At 35.6% G+C, this 12,133-nt stretch overlaps 45 non-coding genes across 45 annotated transcripts; all 45 read right to left on the bottom strand.

Annotated features, from left to right (window-relative positions):
• Positions 1–62: 62 nt before the first annotated feature.
• Positions 63–181, bottom strand: LOC145299949 (5S ribosomal RNA). The gene has a single exon (XR_013872190.1). It is a non-coding gene; the product is annotated as a 5S ribosomal RNA (ribosomal RNA).
• Positions 182–330: 149 nt separating this feature from the next.
• LOC145301718 (5S ribosomal RNA) lies at positions 331–449 on the bottom strand. Its single transcript, XR_013873659.1, has one exon. It is a non-coding gene; the product is annotated as a 5S ribosomal RNA (ribosomal RNA).
• A 149-nt stretch (positions 450–598) lies between these two features.
• Positions 599–717, bottom strand: LOC145301716 (5S ribosomal RNA). Its single transcript, XR_013873657.1, has one exon. It is a non-coding gene; the product is annotated as a 5S ribosomal RNA (ribosomal RNA).
• A 149-nt stretch (positions 718–866) lies between these two features.
• LOC145301715 (5S ribosomal RNA) lies at positions 867–985 on the bottom strand. Its single transcript, XR_013873656.1, has one exon. It is a non-coding gene; the product is annotated as a 5S ribosomal RNA (ribosomal RNA).
• Positions 986–1,134: 149 nt separating this feature from the next.
• On the bottom strand, positions 1,135–1,253 carry LOC145299924 (5S ribosomal RNA). The gene has a single exon (XR_013872166.1). It is a non-coding gene; the product is annotated as a 5S ribosomal RNA (ribosomal RNA).
• A 149-nt stretch (positions 1,254–1,402) lies between these two features.
• LOC145301714 (5S ribosomal RNA) lies at positions 1,403–1,521 on the bottom strand. Its single transcript, XR_013873655.1, has one exon. It is a non-coding gene; the product is annotated as a 5S ribosomal RNA (ribosomal RNA).
• Positions 1,522–1,672: 151 nt separating this feature from the next.
• On the bottom strand, positions 1,673–1,791 carry LOC145301713 (5S ribosomal RNA). Its single transcript, XR_013873654.1, has one exon. It is a non-coding gene; the product is annotated as a 5S ribosomal RNA (ribosomal RNA).
• Positions 1,792–1,942: 151 nt separating this feature from the next.
• On the bottom strand, positions 1,943–2,061 carry LOC145299719 (5S ribosomal RNA). The gene has a single exon (XR_013871966.1). It is a non-coding gene; the product is annotated as a 5S ribosomal RNA (ribosomal RNA).
• A 151-nt stretch (positions 2,062–2,212) lies between these two features.
• On the bottom strand, positions 2,213–2,331 carry LOC145301712 (5S ribosomal RNA). Its single transcript, XR_013873653.1, has one exon. It is a non-coding gene; the product is annotated as a 5S ribosomal RNA (ribosomal RNA).
• A 151-nt stretch (positions 2,332–2,482) lies between these two features.
• On the bottom strand, positions 2,483–2,601 carry LOC145301711 (5S ribosomal RNA). The gene has a single exon (XR_013873652.1). It is a non-coding gene; the product is annotated as a 5S ribosomal RNA (ribosomal RNA).
• A 149-nt stretch (positions 2,602–2,750) lies between these two features.
• Positions 2,751–2,869, bottom strand: LOC145301710 (5S ribosomal RNA). Its single transcript, XR_013873651.1, has one exon. It is a non-coding gene; the product is annotated as a 5S ribosomal RNA (ribosomal RNA).
• Positions 2,870–3,020: 151 nt separating this feature from the next.
• On the bottom strand, positions 3,021–3,139 carry LOC145301709 (5S ribosomal RNA). Its single transcript, XR_013873650.1, has one exon. It is a non-coding gene; the product is annotated as a 5S ribosomal RNA (ribosomal RNA).
• A 151-nt stretch (positions 3,140–3,290) lies between these two features.
• Positions 3,291–3,409, bottom strand: LOC145301708 (5S ribosomal RNA). Its single transcript, XR_013873649.1, has one exon. It is a non-coding gene; the product is annotated as a 5S ribosomal RNA (ribosomal RNA).
• Positions 3,410–3,560: 151 nt separating this feature from the next.
• On the bottom strand, positions 3,561–3,679 carry LOC145301707 (5S ribosomal RNA). The gene has a single exon (XR_013873648.1). It is a non-coding gene; the product is annotated as a 5S ribosomal RNA (ribosomal RNA).
• Positions 3,680–3,830: 151 nt separating this feature from the next.
• Positions 3,831–3,949, bottom strand: LOC145299385 (5S ribosomal RNA). Its single transcript, XR_013871643.1, has one exon. It is a non-coding gene; the product is annotated as a 5S ribosomal RNA (ribosomal RNA).
• A 151-nt stretch (positions 3,950–4,100) lies between these two features.
• LOC145300366 (5S ribosomal RNA) lies at positions 4,101–4,219 on the bottom strand. Its single transcript, XR_013872592.1, has one exon. It is a non-coding gene; the product is annotated as a 5S ribosomal RNA (ribosomal RNA).
• A 151-nt stretch (positions 4,220–4,370) lies between these two features.
• Positions 4,371–4,489, bottom strand: LOC145301705 (5S ribosomal RNA). The gene has a single exon (XR_013873646.1). It is a non-coding gene; the product is annotated as a 5S ribosomal RNA (ribosomal RNA).
• A 151-nt stretch (positions 4,490–4,640) lies between these two features.
• On the bottom strand, positions 4,641–4,759 carry LOC145299646 (5S ribosomal RNA). The gene has a single exon (XR_013871896.1). It is a non-coding gene; the product is annotated as a 5S ribosomal RNA (ribosomal RNA).
• Positions 4,760–4,910: 151 nt separating this feature from the next.
• On the bottom strand, positions 4,911–5,029 carry LOC145300143 (5S ribosomal RNA). Its single transcript, XR_013872380.1, has one exon. It is a non-coding gene; the product is annotated as a 5S ribosomal RNA (ribosomal RNA).
• Positions 5,030–5,181: 152 nt separating this feature from the next.
• LOC145301704 (5S ribosomal RNA) lies at positions 5,182–5,300 on the bottom strand. The gene has a single exon (XR_013873645.1). It is a non-coding gene; the product is annotated as a 5S ribosomal RNA (ribosomal RNA).
• A 152-nt stretch (positions 5,301–5,452) lies between these two features.
• Positions 5,453–5,571, bottom strand: LOC145301703 (5S ribosomal RNA). The gene has a single exon (XR_013873644.1). It is a non-coding gene; the product is annotated as a 5S ribosomal RNA (ribosomal RNA).
• Positions 5,572–5,723: 152 nt separating this feature from the next.
• LOC145301702 (5S ribosomal RNA) lies at positions 5,724–5,842 on the bottom strand. The gene has a single exon (XR_013873643.1). It is a non-coding gene; the product is annotated as a 5S ribosomal RNA (ribosomal RNA).
• A 151-nt stretch (positions 5,843–5,993) lies between these two features.
• Positions 5,994–6,112, bottom strand: LOC145301701 (5S ribosomal RNA). The gene has a single exon (XR_013873642.1). It is a non-coding gene; the product is annotated as a 5S ribosomal RNA (ribosomal RNA).
• A 151-nt stretch (positions 6,113–6,263) lies between these two features.
• LOC145301698 (5S ribosomal RNA) lies at positions 6,264–6,382 on the bottom strand. Its single transcript, XR_013873640.1, has one exon. It is a non-coding gene; the product is annotated as a 5S ribosomal RNA (ribosomal RNA).
• A 151-nt stretch (positions 6,383–6,533) lies between these two features.
• LOC145299828 (5S ribosomal RNA) lies at positions 6,534–6,652 on the bottom strand. Its single transcript, XR_013872072.1, has one exon. It is a non-coding gene; the product is annotated as a 5S ribosomal RNA (ribosomal RNA).
• Positions 6,653–6,801: 149 nt separating this feature from the next.
• Positions 6,802–6,920, bottom strand: LOC145301697 (5S ribosomal RNA). The gene has a single exon (XR_013873639.1). It is a non-coding gene; the product is annotated as a 5S ribosomal RNA (ribosomal RNA).
• Positions 6,921–7,071: 151 nt separating this feature from the next.
• LOC145301696 (5S ribosomal RNA) lies at positions 7,072–7,190 on the bottom strand. Its single transcript, XR_013873638.1, has one exon. It is a non-coding gene; the product is annotated as a 5S ribosomal RNA (ribosomal RNA).
• A 149-nt stretch (positions 7,191–7,339) lies between these two features.
• On the bottom strand, positions 7,340–7,458 carry LOC145301695 (5S ribosomal RNA). Its single transcript, XR_013873637.1, has one exon. It is a non-coding gene; the product is annotated as a 5S ribosomal RNA (ribosomal RNA).
• A 149-nt stretch (positions 7,459–7,607) lies between these two features.
• Positions 7,608–7,726, bottom strand: LOC145301694 (5S ribosomal RNA). The gene has a single exon (XR_013873636.1). It is a non-coding gene; the product is annotated as a 5S ribosomal RNA (ribosomal RNA).
• A 149-nt stretch (positions 7,727–7,875) lies between these two features.
• On the bottom strand, positions 7,876–7,994 carry LOC145301692 (5S ribosomal RNA). Its single transcript, XR_013873634.1, has one exon. It is a non-coding gene; the product is annotated as a 5S ribosomal RNA (ribosomal RNA).
• A 152-nt stretch (positions 7,995–8,146) lies between these two features.
• On the bottom strand, positions 8,147–8,265 carry LOC145301691 (5S ribosomal RNA). The gene has a single exon (XR_013873633.1). It is a non-coding gene; the product is annotated as a 5S ribosomal RNA (ribosomal RNA).
• A 151-nt stretch (positions 8,266–8,416) lies between these two features.
• LOC145299948 (5S ribosomal RNA) lies at positions 8,417–8,535 on the bottom strand. Its single transcript, XR_013872189.1, has one exon. It is a non-coding gene; the product is annotated as a 5S ribosomal RNA (ribosomal RNA).
• A 151-nt stretch (positions 8,536–8,686) lies between these two features.
• LOC145300142 (5S ribosomal RNA) lies at positions 8,687–8,805 on the bottom strand. Its single transcript, XR_013872379.1, has one exon. It is a non-coding gene; the product is annotated as a 5S ribosomal RNA (ribosomal RNA).
• A 152-nt stretch (positions 8,806–8,957) lies between these two features.
• LOC145301690 (5S ribosomal RNA) lies at positions 8,958–9,076 on the bottom strand. Its single transcript, XR_013873632.1, has one exon. It is a non-coding gene; the product is annotated as a 5S ribosomal RNA (ribosomal RNA).
• Positions 9,077–9,224: 148 nt separating this feature from the next.
• Positions 9,225–9,343, bottom strand: LOC145301689 (5S ribosomal RNA). The gene has a single exon (XR_013873631.1). It is a non-coding gene; the product is annotated as a 5S ribosomal RNA (ribosomal RNA).
• A 149-nt stretch (positions 9,344–9,492) lies between these two features.
• Positions 9,493–9,611, bottom strand: LOC145301688 (5S ribosomal RNA). Its single transcript, XR_013873630.1, has one exon. It is a non-coding gene; the product is annotated as a 5S ribosomal RNA (ribosomal RNA).
• A 149-nt stretch (positions 9,612–9,760) lies between these two features.
• LOC145299923 (5S ribosomal RNA) lies at positions 9,761–9,879 on the bottom strand. The gene has a single exon (XR_013872165.1). It is a non-coding gene; the product is annotated as a 5S ribosomal RNA (ribosomal RNA).
• Positions 9,880–10,028: 149 nt separating this feature from the next.
• LOC145301687 (5S ribosomal RNA) lies at positions 10,029–10,147 on the bottom strand. The gene has a single exon (XR_013873629.1). It is a non-coding gene; the product is annotated as a 5S ribosomal RNA (ribosomal RNA).
• A 152-nt stretch (positions 10,148–10,299) lies between these two features.
• LOC145301686 (5S ribosomal RNA) lies at positions 10,300–10,418 on the bottom strand. The gene has a single exon (XR_013873628.1). It is a non-coding gene; the product is annotated as a 5S ribosomal RNA (ribosomal RNA).
• A 151-nt stretch (positions 10,419–10,569) lies between these two features.
• Positions 10,570–10,688, bottom strand: LOC145301685 (5S ribosomal RNA). Its single transcript, XR_013873627.1, has one exon. It is a non-coding gene; the product is annotated as a 5S ribosomal RNA (ribosomal RNA).
• A 151-nt stretch (positions 10,689–10,839) lies between these two features.
• LOC145301683 (5S ribosomal RNA) lies at positions 10,840–10,958 on the bottom strand. Its single transcript, XR_013873626.1, has one exon. It is a non-coding gene; the product is annotated as a 5S ribosomal RNA (ribosomal RNA).
• A 151-nt stretch (positions 10,959–11,109) lies between these two features.
• On the bottom strand, positions 11,110–11,228 carry LOC145301682 (5S ribosomal RNA). Its single transcript, XR_013873625.1, has one exon. It is a non-coding gene; the product is annotated as a 5S ribosomal RNA (ribosomal RNA).
• Positions 11,229–11,379: 151 nt separating this feature from the next.
• On the bottom strand, positions 11,380–11,498 carry LOC145301680 (5S ribosomal RNA). The gene has a single exon (XR_013873623.1). It is a non-coding gene; the product is annotated as a 5S ribosomal RNA (ribosomal RNA).
• Positions 11,499–11,649: 151 nt separating this feature from the next.
• Positions 11,650–11,768, bottom strand: LOC145301679 (5S ribosomal RNA). Its single transcript, XR_013873622.1, has one exon. It is a non-coding gene; the product is annotated as a 5S ribosomal RNA (ribosomal RNA).
• Positions 11,769–11,917: 149 nt separating this feature from the next.
• Positions 11,918–12,036, bottom strand: LOC145301678 (5S ribosomal RNA). The gene has a single exon (XR_013873621.1). It is a non-coding gene; the product is annotated as a 5S ribosomal RNA (ribosomal RNA).
• Positions 12,037–12,133: the final 97 nt, after the last annotated feature.

Here is a 12,133-nt window from a genome sequence, read left to right as displayed (position 1 = left end):
TCTAATATTTTACATTAAAATCGAACGCATTTTTATGAGTTTTTCCAAAACTTCAGGGGAAATGCTTACAGCACCTGGTATTCCCAAGCGGTCACCCATCTAAGTACTGACCAGGCTCTACGTTGCTTAACTTCGGGGATCGGACGAGAACCGGTGTTTTCGACGTGATATGGCCGTAAGCGAAGACGTGCCATAATTTTAACTATTACAATTTCAATATTTATTTACCAAATCTGATAATTTAATGATACTTTAATTGTTTTTTTTACCTAATATTTTACATTAAAATCGAACGCATTTTTATGAGTTTTTCCAAAAATTCAGGGGAAATGCTTACAGCACCTGGTATTCCCAAGCGGTCACCCATCTAAGTACTGACCAGGCTCTACGTTGCTTAACTTCGGGGATCGGACGAGAACCGGTGTTTTCAACGTGATATGGCCGTAAGCGAAGACGTGCCATAATTTTAACTATTACAATTTCAATATTTATTTACCAAATCTGATAATTTAATGATACTTTAATTGTTTTTGTTACCTAATATTTTACATTAAAATCGAACGCATTTTTATGAGTTTTTCCAAAAATTCAGGGGAAATGCTTACAGCACCTGGTATTCCCAAGCGGTCACCCATCTAAGTACTGACCAGGCTCTACGTTGCTTAACTTCGGGGATCGGACGAGAACCGGTGTTTTCAACGTGATATGGCCGTAAGCGAAGACGTGCCATAATTTTAACTATTACAATTTCAATATTTATTTACCAAATCTGATAATTTAATGATACTTTAATTGTTTTTGTTACCTAATATTTTACATTAAAATCGAACGCATTTTTATGAGTTTTTCCAAAAATTCAGGGGAAATGCTTACAGCACCTGGTATTCCCAAGCGGTCACCCATCTAAGTACTGACCAGGCTCTACGTTGCTTAACTTCGGGGATCGGACGAGAACCGGTGTTTTCAACGTGATATGGCCGTAAGCGAAGACGTGCCATAATTTTAACTATTACAATTTCAATATTTATTTACCAAATCTGATAATTTAATGATACTTTAATTGTTTTTTTTACCTAATATTTTACATTAAAATCGAACGCATTTTTATGAGTTTTTCCAAAAATTCAGGGGAAATGTTTACAGCACCTGGTATTCCCAAGCGGTCACCCATCTAAGTACTGACCAGGCTCTACGTTGCTTAACTTCGGGGATCGGACGAGAACCGGTGTTTTCAACGTGATATGGCCGTAAGCGAAGACGTGCCATAATTTTAACTATTACAATTTCAATATTTATTTACCAAATCTGATAATTTAATGATACTTTAATTGTTTTTTTTACCTAATATTTTACATTAAAATCGAACGCATTTTTATGAGTTTTTCCAAAAATTCAGGGGAAATGCTTACAGCACCTGGTATTCCCAAGCGGTCACCCATCTAAGTACTGACCAGGCTCTACGTTGCTTAACTTCGGGGATCGGACGAGAACCGGTGTTTTCAACGTGATATGGCCGTAAGCGAAGACGTGCCATAATTTTAACTATTACAATTTCAATATTTATTTACCAAATCTGATAATGTAATGATATTTTGTTTTTTGTTTTTTTATCTAATATTTTACATTAAAATCGAACGCATTTTTATGAGTTTTTCCAAAAATTCAGGGGAAATGCTTACAGCACCTGGTATTCCCAAGCGGTCACCCATCTAAGTACTGACCAGGCTCTACGTTGCTTAACTTCGGGGATCGGACGAGAACCGGTGTTTTCAACGTGATATGGCCGTAAGCGAAGACGTGCCATAATTTTAACTATTACAATTTCAATATTTATTTACCAAATCTGATAATGTAATGATATTTTGTTTTTTGTTTTTTTATCTAATATTTTACATTAAAATCGAACGCATTTTTATGAGTTTTTCCAAAAATTCAGGGGAAATGCTTACAGCACCTGGTATTCCCAAGCGGTCACCCATCTAAGTACTGACCAGGCTCTACGTTGCTTTACTTCGGGGATCGGACGAGAACCGGTGTTTTCAACGTGATATGGCCGTAAGCGAAGACGTGCCATAATTTTAACTATTACAATTTCAATATTTATTTACCAAATCTGATAATGTAATGATATTTTGTTTTTTGTTTTTTTATCTAATATTTTACATTAAAATCGAACGCATTTTTATGAGTTTTTCCAAAAATTCAGGGGAAATGCTTACAGCACCTGGTATTCCCAAGCGGTCACCCATCTAAGTACTGACCAGGCTCTACGTTGCTTAACTTCGGGGATCGGACGAGAACCGGTGTTTTCAACGTGATATGGCCGTAAGCGAAGACGTGCCATAATTTTAACTATTACAATTTCAATATTTATTTACCAAATCTGATAATGTAATGATATTTTGTTTTTTGTTTTTTTATCTAATATTTTACATTAAAATCGAACGCATTTTTATGAGTTTTTCCAAAAATTCAGGGGAAATGCTTACAGCACCTGGTATTCCCAAGCGGTCACCCATCTAAGTACTGACCAGGCTCTACGTTGCTTAACTTCGGGGATCGGACGAGAACCGGTGTTTTCAACGTGATATGGCCGTAAGCGAAGAAGTGCCATAATTTTAACTATTACAATTTCAATATTTATTTACCAAATCTGATAATTTAATGATACTTTATTTGTTTTTTTTACCTAATATTTTACATTAAAATCGAACGCATTTTTATGAGTTTTTCCAAAAATTCAGGGGAAATGCTTACAGCACCTGGTATTCCCAAGCGGTCACCCATCTAAGTACTGACCAGGCTCTACGTTGCTTAACTTCGGGGATCGGACGAGAACCGGTGTTTTCAACGTGATATGGCCGTAAGCGAAGACGTGCCATAATTTTAACTATTACAATTTCAATATTTATTTACCAAATCTGATAATGTAATGATATTTTGTTTTTTGTTTTTTTATCTAATATTTTACATTAAAATCGAACGCATTTTTATGAGTTTTTCCAAAACTTCAGGGGAAATGCTTACAGCACCTGGTATTCCCAAGCGGTCACCCATCTAAGTACTGACCAGGCTCTACGTTGCTTAACTTCGGGGATCGGACGAGAACCGGTGTTTTCAACGTGATATGGCCGTAAGCGAAGACGTTCCATAATTTTAACTATTACAATTTCAATATTTTTTTATCAAATCTGATAATGTTATGATATTTTGTTTTTTGTTTTTTTATCTAATATTTTACATTAAAATCGAACGCATTTTTATGAGTTTTTCCAAAAATTCAGGGGAAATGCTTACAGCACCTGGTATTCCCAAGCGGTCACCCATCTAAGTACTGACCAGGCTCTACGTTGCTTAACTTCGGGGATCGGACGAGAACCGGTGTTTTCAACGTGATATGGCCGTAAGCGAAGACGTGCCATAATTTTAACTATTACAATTTCAATATTTATTTACCAAATCTGATAATGTAATGATATTTTGTTTTTTGTTTTTTTATCTAATATTTTACATTAAAATCGAACGCATTTTTATGAGTTTTTCCAAAACTTCAGGGGAAATGCTTACAGCACCTGGTATTCCCAAGCGGTCACCCATCTAAGTACTGACCAGGCTCTACGTTGCTTAACTTCGGGGATCGGACGAGAACCGGTGTTTTCAACGTGATATGGCCGTAAGCGAAGACGTGCCATAATTTTAACTATTACAATTTTAATATTTATTTACCAAATCTGATAATGTAATGATATTTTGTTTTTTGTTTTTTTATCTAATATTTTACATTAAAATCGAACGCATTTTTATGAGTTTTTCCAAAAATTCAGGGGAAATGCTTACAGCACCTGGTATTCCCAAGCGGTCACCCATCTAAGTACTGACCAGGTTCTACGTTGCTTAACTTCGGCGATCGGACGAGAACCGGTGTTTTCAACGTGATATGGCCGTAAGCGAAGACGTGCCATAATTTTAACTATTACAATTTCAATATTTATTTACCAAATCTGATAATGTAATGATATTTTGTTTTTTGTTTTTTTATCTAATATTTTACATTAAAATCGAACGCATTTTTATGAGTTCTTCCAAAAATTCAGGGAAAATGCTTACAGCACCTGGTATTCCCAAGCGGTCACCCATCTAAGTACTGACCAGGCTCTACGTTGCTTAACTTCGGGGATCGGACGAGGACCGGTGTTTTCAACGTGATATGACCGTAAGCGAAGACGTGCCATAATTTTAACTATTACAATTTCAATATTTATTTACCAAATCTGATAATGTAATGATATTTTGTTTTTTGTTTTTTTATCTAATATTTTACATTAAAATCGAACGCATTTTTATGAGTTTTTCCAAAACTTCAGGGGAAATGCTTACAGCACCTGGTATTCCCAAGCGGTCACCCATCTAAGTACTGACCAGGCTCTACGTTGCTTAACTTCGGGGATCGGACGAGAACCGGTGTTTTCAACGTGATATGGCCGTAAGCGAAGACGTGCCATAATTTTAACTATTACAATTTTAATATTTATTTACCAAATCTGATAATGTAATGATATTTTGTTTTTTGTTTTTTTATCTAATATTTTACATTAAAATCGAACGCATTTTTATGAGTTTTTCCAAAAATTCAGGGGAAATGCTTACAGCACCTGGTATTCCCAAGCGGTCACCCATCTAAGTACTGACCAGGTTCTACGTTGCTTAACTTCGGGGATCGGACGAGAACCGGTGTTTTCAACGTGATATGGCCGTAAGCGAAGACGTGCCATAATTTTAACTATTACAATTTCAATATTTATTTACCAAATCTGATAATGTAATGATATTTTGTTTTTTGTTTTTTTATCTAATATTTTACATTAAAATCGAACGCATTTTTATGAGTTCTTCCAAAAATTCAGGGGAAATGCTTACAGCACCTGGTATTCCCAAGCGGTCACCCATCTAAGTACTGACCAGGCTCTACGTTGCTTAACTTCGGGGATCGGACGAGGACCGGTGTTTTCAACGTGATATGGCCGTAAGCGAAGACGTGCCATAATTTTAACTATTACAATTTTAATATTTATTTACCAAATCTGATAATGTAATGATATTTTGTTTTTTGTTTTTTTTATCTAATATTTTACATTAAAATCGAACGCATTTTTATGAGTTTTTCCAAAAATTCAGGGGAAATGCTTACAGCACCTGGTATTCCCAAGCGGTCACCCATCTAAGTACTGACCAGGCTCTACGTTGCTTAACTTCGGGGATCGGACGAGAACCGGTGTTTTCAACGTGATATGGCCGTAAGCGAAGACGTGCCATAATTTTAACTATTACAATTTTAATATTTATTTACCAAATCTGATAATGTAATGATATTTTGTTTTTTGTTTTTTTTATCTAATATTTTACATTAAAATCGAACGCATTTTTATGAGTTTTTCCAAAATTTCAGGGGAAATGCTTACAGCACCTGGTATTCCCAAGCGGTCACCCATCTAAGTACTGACCAGGCTCTACGTTGCTTAACTTCGGGGATCGGACGAGAACCGGTGTTTTCAACGTGATATGGCCGTAAGCGAAGACGTGCCATAATTTTAACTATTACAATTTTAATATTTATTTACCAAATCTGATAATGTAATGATATTTTGTTTTTTGTTTTTTTTATCTAATATTTTACATTAAAATCGAACGCATTTTTATGAGTTTTTCCAAAAATTCAGGGGAAATGCTTACAGCACCTGGTATTCCCAAGCGGTCACCCATCTAAGTACTGACCAGGCTCTACGTTGCTTAACTTCGGGGATCGGACGAGAACCGGTGTTTTCAACGTGATATGGCCGTAAGCGAAGACGTGCCATAATTTTAACTATTACAATTTCAATATTTATTTACCAAATCTGATAATGTAATGATATTTTGTTTTTTGTTTTTTTATCTAATATTTTACATTAAAATCGAACGCATTTTTATGAGTTTTTCCAAAAATTCAGGGGAAATGCTTACAGCACCTGGTATTCCCAAGCGGTCACCCATCTAAGTACTGACCAGGCTCTACGTTGCTTAACTTCGGGGATCGGACGAGAACCGGTGTTTTCAACGTGATATGGCCGTAAGCGAAGACGTGCCATAATTTTAACTATTACAATTTCAATATTTATTTACCAAATCTGATAATGTAATGATATTTTGTTTTTTGTTTTTTTATCTAATATTTTACATTAAAATCGAACGCATTTTTATGAGTTTTTCCAAAAATTCAGGGGAAATGCTTACAGCACCTGGTATTCCCAAGCGGTCACCCATCTAAGTACTGACCAGGCTCTACGTTGCTTAACTTCGGGGATCGGACGAGAACCGGTGTTTTCAACGTGATATGGCCGTAAGCGAAGACGTGCCATAATTTTAACTATTACAATTTCAATATTTATTTACCAAATCTGATAATGTAATTATATTTTGTTTTTTGTTTTTTTATCTAATATTTTACATTAAAATCGAACGCATTTTTATGAGTTTTTCCAAAAATTCAGGGGAAATGCTTACAGCACCTGGTATTCCCAAGCGGTCACCCATCTAAGTACTGACCAGGCTCTACGTTACTTAACTTCGGGGATCGGACGAGAACCGGTGTTTTCAACGTGATATGGCCGTAAGCGAAGAAGTGCCATAATTTTAACTATTACAATTTCAATATTTATTTACCAAATCTGATAATTTAATGATACTTTATTTGTTTTTTTTACCTAATATTTTACATTAAAATCGAACGCATTTTTATGAGTGTTTCCAAAAATTCAGGGGAAATGCTTACAGCACCTGGTATTCCCAAGCGGTCACCCATCTAAGTACTGACCAGGCTCTACGTTGCTTAACTTCGGGGATCGGACGAGAACCGGTGTTTTCAACGTGATATGGCCGTAAGCGAAGACGTGCCATAATTTTAACTATTACAATTTCAATATTTATTTACCAAATCTGATAATGTAATGATATTTTGTTTTTTGTTTTTCTATCTAATATTTTACATTAAAATCGAACGCATTTTTATGAGTTTTTCCAAAACTTCAGGGGAAATGCTTACAGCACCTGGTATTCCCAAGCGGTCACCCATCTAAGTACTGACCAGGCTCTACGTTGCTTAACTTCGGGGATCGGACGAGAACCGGTGTTTTCAACGTGATATGGCCGTAAGCGAAGACGTGCCATAATTTTAACTATTACAATTTCAATATTTATTTACCAAATCTGATAATTTAATGATACTTTAATTGTTTTTTTTACCTAATATTTTACATTAAAATCGAACGCATTTTTATGAGTTTTTCCAAAAATTCAGGGGAAATGCTTACAGCACCTGGTATTCCCAAGCGGTCACCCATCTAAGTACTGACCAGGCTCTACGTTGCTTAACTTCGGGGATCGGACGAGAACCGGTGTTTTCAACGTGATATGGCCGTAAGCGAAGACGTGCCATAATTTTAACTATTACAATTTCAATATTTATTTACCAAATCTGATAATTTAATGATACTTTAATTGTTTTTGTTACCTAATATTTTACATTAAAATCGAACGCATTTTTATGAGTTTTTCCAAAAATTCAGGGGAAATGCTTACAGCACCTGGTATTCCCAAGCGGTCACCCATCTAAGTACTGACCAGGCTCTACGTTGCTTAACTTCGGGGATCGGACGAGAACCGGTGTTTTCAACGTGATATGGCCGTAAGCGAAGACGTGCCATAATTTTAACTATTACAATTTCAATATTTATTTACCAAATCTGATAATTTAATGATACTTTAATTGTTTTTTTTACCTAATATTTTACATTAAAATCGAACGCATTTTTATGAGTTTTTCCAAAAATTCAGGGGAAATGCTTACAGCACCTGGTATTCCCAAGCGGTCACCCATCTAAGTACTGACCAGGCTCTACGTTGCTTAACTTCGGGGATCGGACGAGAACCGGTGTTTTCAACGTGATATGGCCGTAAGCGAAGACGTGCCATAATTTTAACTATTACAATTTTAATATTTATTTACCAAATCTGATAATGTAATGATATTTTGTTTTTTGTTTTTTTTATCTAATATTTTACATTAAAATCGAACGCATTTTTATGAGTTTTTCCAAAAATTCAGGGGAAATGCTTACAGCACCTGGTATTCCCAAGCGGTCACCCATCTAAGTACTGACCAGGCTCTACGTTGCTTAACTTCGGGGATCGGACGAGAACCGGTGTTTTCAACGTGATATGGCCGTAAGCGAAGACGTGCCATAATTTTAACTATTAAAATTTCAATATTTATTTACCAAATCTGATAATGTAATGATATTTTGTTTTTTGTTTTTCTATCTAATATTTTACATTAAAATCGAACGCATTTTTATGAGTTTTTCCAAAACTTCAGGGGAAATGCTTACAGCACCTGGTATTCCCAAGCGGTCACCCATCTAAGTACTGACCAGGCTCTACGTTGCTTAACTTCGGGGATCGGACGAGAACCGGTGTTTTCGACGTGATATGGCCGTAAGCGAAGACGTGCCATAATTTTAACTATTACAATTTCAATATTTATTTACCAAATCTGATAATGTAATGATATTTTGTTTTTTGTTTTTTTATCTAATATTTTACATTAAAATCGAACGCATTTTTATGAGTTCTTCCAAAAATTCAGGGGAAATGCTTACAGCACCTGGTATTCCCAAGCGGTCACCCATCTAAGTACTGACCAGGCTCTACGTTGCTTAACTTCGGGGATCGGACGAGGACCGGTGTTTTCAACGTGATATGGCCGTAAGCGAAGACGTGCCATAATTTTAACTATTACAATTTTAATATTTATTTACCAAATCTGATAATGTAATGATATTTTGTTTTTTGTTTTTTTTACCTAATATTTTACATTAAAATCGAACGCATTTTTATGAGTTTTTCCAAAAATTCAGGGGAAATGCTTACAGCACCTGGTATTCCCAAGCGGTCACCCATCTAAGTACTGACCAGGCTCTACGTTGCTTAACTTCGGGGATCGGACGAGAACCGGTGTTTTCAACGTGATATGGCCGTAAGCGAAGACGTGCCATAATTTTAACTATTACAATTTCAATATTTATTTACCAAATCTGATAATTTAATGATACTTTAATTGTTTTTTTACCTAATATTTTACATTAAAATCGAACGCATTTTTATGAGTTTTTCCAAAAATTCAGGGGAAATGCTTACAGCACCTGGTATTCCCAAGCGGTCACCCATCTAAGTACTGACCAGGCTCTACGTTGCTTAACTTCGGGGATCGGACGAGAACCGGTGTTTTCAACGTGATATGGCCGTAAGCGAAGACGTGCCATAATTTTAACTATTACAATTTCAATATTTATTTACCAAATCTGATAATTTAATGATACTTTAATTGTTTTTGTTACCTAATATTTTACATTAAAATCGAACGCATTTTTATGAGTTTTTCCAAAAATTCAGGGGAAATGCTTACAGCACCTGGTATTCCCAAGCGGTCACCCATCTAAGTACTGACCAGGCTCTACGTTGCTTAACTTCGGGGATCGGACGAGAACCGGTGTTTTCAACGTGATATGGCCGTAAGCGAAGACGTGCCATAATTTTAACTATTACAATTTCAATATTTATTTACCAAATCTGATAATTTAATGATACTTTAATTGTTTTTTTTACCTAATATTTTACATTAAAATCGAACGCATTTTTATGAGTTTTTCCAAAAATTCAGGGGAAATGTTTACAGCACCTGGTATTCCCAAGCGGTCACCCATCTAAGTACTGACCAGGCTCTACGTTGCTTAACTTCGGGGATCGGACGAGAACCGGTGTTTTCAACGTGATATGGCCGTAAGCGAAGACGTGCCATAATTTTAACTATTACAATTTCAATATTTATTTACCAAATCTGATAATTTAATGATACTTTAATTGTTTTTTTTACCTAATATTTTACATTAAAATCGAACGCATTTTTATGAGTTTTTCCAAAAATTCAGGGGAAATGCTTACAGCACCTGGTATTCCCAAGCGGTCACCCATCTAAGTACTGACCAGGCTCTACGTTGCTTAACTTCGGGGATCGGACGAGAACCGGTGTTTTCAACGTGATATGGCCGTAAGCGAAGACGTGCCATAATTTTAACTATTACAATTTTAATATTTATTTACCAAATCTGATAATGTAATGATATTTTGTTTTTTGTTTTTTTTATCTAATATTTTACATTAAAATCGAACGCATTTTTATGAGTTTTTCCAAAAATTCAGGGGAAATGCTTACAGCACCTGGTATTCCCAAGCGGTCACCCATCTAAGTACTGACCAGGCTCTACGTTGCTTAACTTCGGGGATCGGACGAGAACCGGTGTTTTCAACGTGATATGGCCGTAAGCGAAGACGTGCCATAATTTTAACTATTACAATTTCAATATTAATTTACCAAATCTGATAATGTAATGATATTTTGTTTTTTGTTTTTTTATCTAATATTTTACATTAAAATCGAACGCATTTTTATGAGTTTTTCCAAAAATTCAGGGGAAATGCTTACAGCACCTGGTATTCCCAAGCGGTCACCCATCTAAGTACTGACCAGGCTCTACGTTGCTTAACTTCGGGGATCGGACGAGAACCGGTGTTTTCAACGTGATATGGCCGTAAGCGAAGACGTGCCATAATTTTAACTATTACAATTTTAATATTTATTTACCAAATCTGATAATGTAATGATATTTTGTTTTTTGTTTTTTTATCTAATATTTTACATTAAAATCGAACGCATTTTTATGAGTTTTTCCAAAAATTCAGGGGAAATGCTTACAGCACCTGGTATTCCCAAGCGGTCACCCATCTAAGTACTGACCAGGCTCTACGTTGCTTAACTTCGGGGATCGGACGAGAACCGGTGTTTTCAACGTGATATGGCCGTAAGCGAAGACGTGCCATAATTTTAACTATTACAATTTCAATATTTATTTACCAAATCTGATAATGTAATGATATTTTGTTTTTTGTTTTTTTATCTAATATTTTACATTAAAATCGAACGCATTTTTATGAGTTTTTCCAAAAATTCAGGGGAAATGCTTACAGCACCTGGTATTCCCAAGCGGTCACCCATCTAAGTACTGACCAGGCTCTACGTTGCTTAACTTCGGGGATCGGACGAGAACCGGTGTTTTCAACGTGATATGGCCGTAAGCGAAGACGTGCCATAATTTTAACTATTACAATTTCAATATTTATTTACCAAATCTGATAATGTAATGATATTTTGTTTTTTGTTTTTTTATCTAATATTTTACATTAAAATCGAACGCATTTTTATGAGTTTTTCCAAAAATTCAGGGGAAATGCTTACAGCACCTGGTATTCCCAAGCGGTCACCCATCTAAGTACTGACCAGGCTCTACGTTGCTTAACTTCGGGGATCGGACGAGAACCGGTGTTTTCAACGTGATATGGCCGTAAGCGAAGACGTGCCATAATTTTAACTATTACAATTTCAATATTTATTTACCAAATCTGATAATGTAATGATATTTTGTTTTTTGTTTTTTTATCTAATATTTTACATTAAAATCGAACGCATTTTTATGAGTTTTTCCAAAAATTCAGGGGAAATGCTTACAGCACCTGGTATTCCCAAGCGGTCACCCATCTAAGTACTGACCAGGCTCTACGTTGCTTAACTTCGGGGATCGGACGAGAACCGGTGTTTTCAACGTGATATGGCCGTAAGCGAAGAAGTGCCATAATTTTAACTATTACAATTTCAATATTTATTTACCAAATCTGATAATTTAATGATACTTTATTTGTTTTTTTTACCTAATATTTTACATTAAAATCGAACGCATTTTTATGAGTTTTTCCAAAAATTCAGGGGAAATGCTTACAGCACCTGGTATTCCCAAGCGGTCACCCATCTAAGTACTGACCAGGCTCTACGTTGCTTAACTTCGGGGATCGGACGAGAACCGGTGTTTTCAACGTGATATGGCCGTAAGCGAAGACGTGCCATAATTTTAACTATTACAATTTCAATATTTATTTAGCAAATCTGATAATGTAATGATATTTTGTTTTTTGTTTTTTTATCTAATAT

Source organism: Euprymna scolopes, chromosome 18 (assembly GCF_053919585.1).
Source record: "Euprymna scolopes isolate OS-2025 chromosome 18, ASM5391958v1, whole genome shotgun sequence".
Lineage (NCBI taxonomy): Eukaryota > Metazoa > Mollusca > Cephalopoda > Sepiida > Sepiolidae > Euprymna > Euprymna scolopes.
Note: the sequence above shows the minus strand (reverse complement) of the source record. Positions and strands in the feature narration are given on the sequence as shown.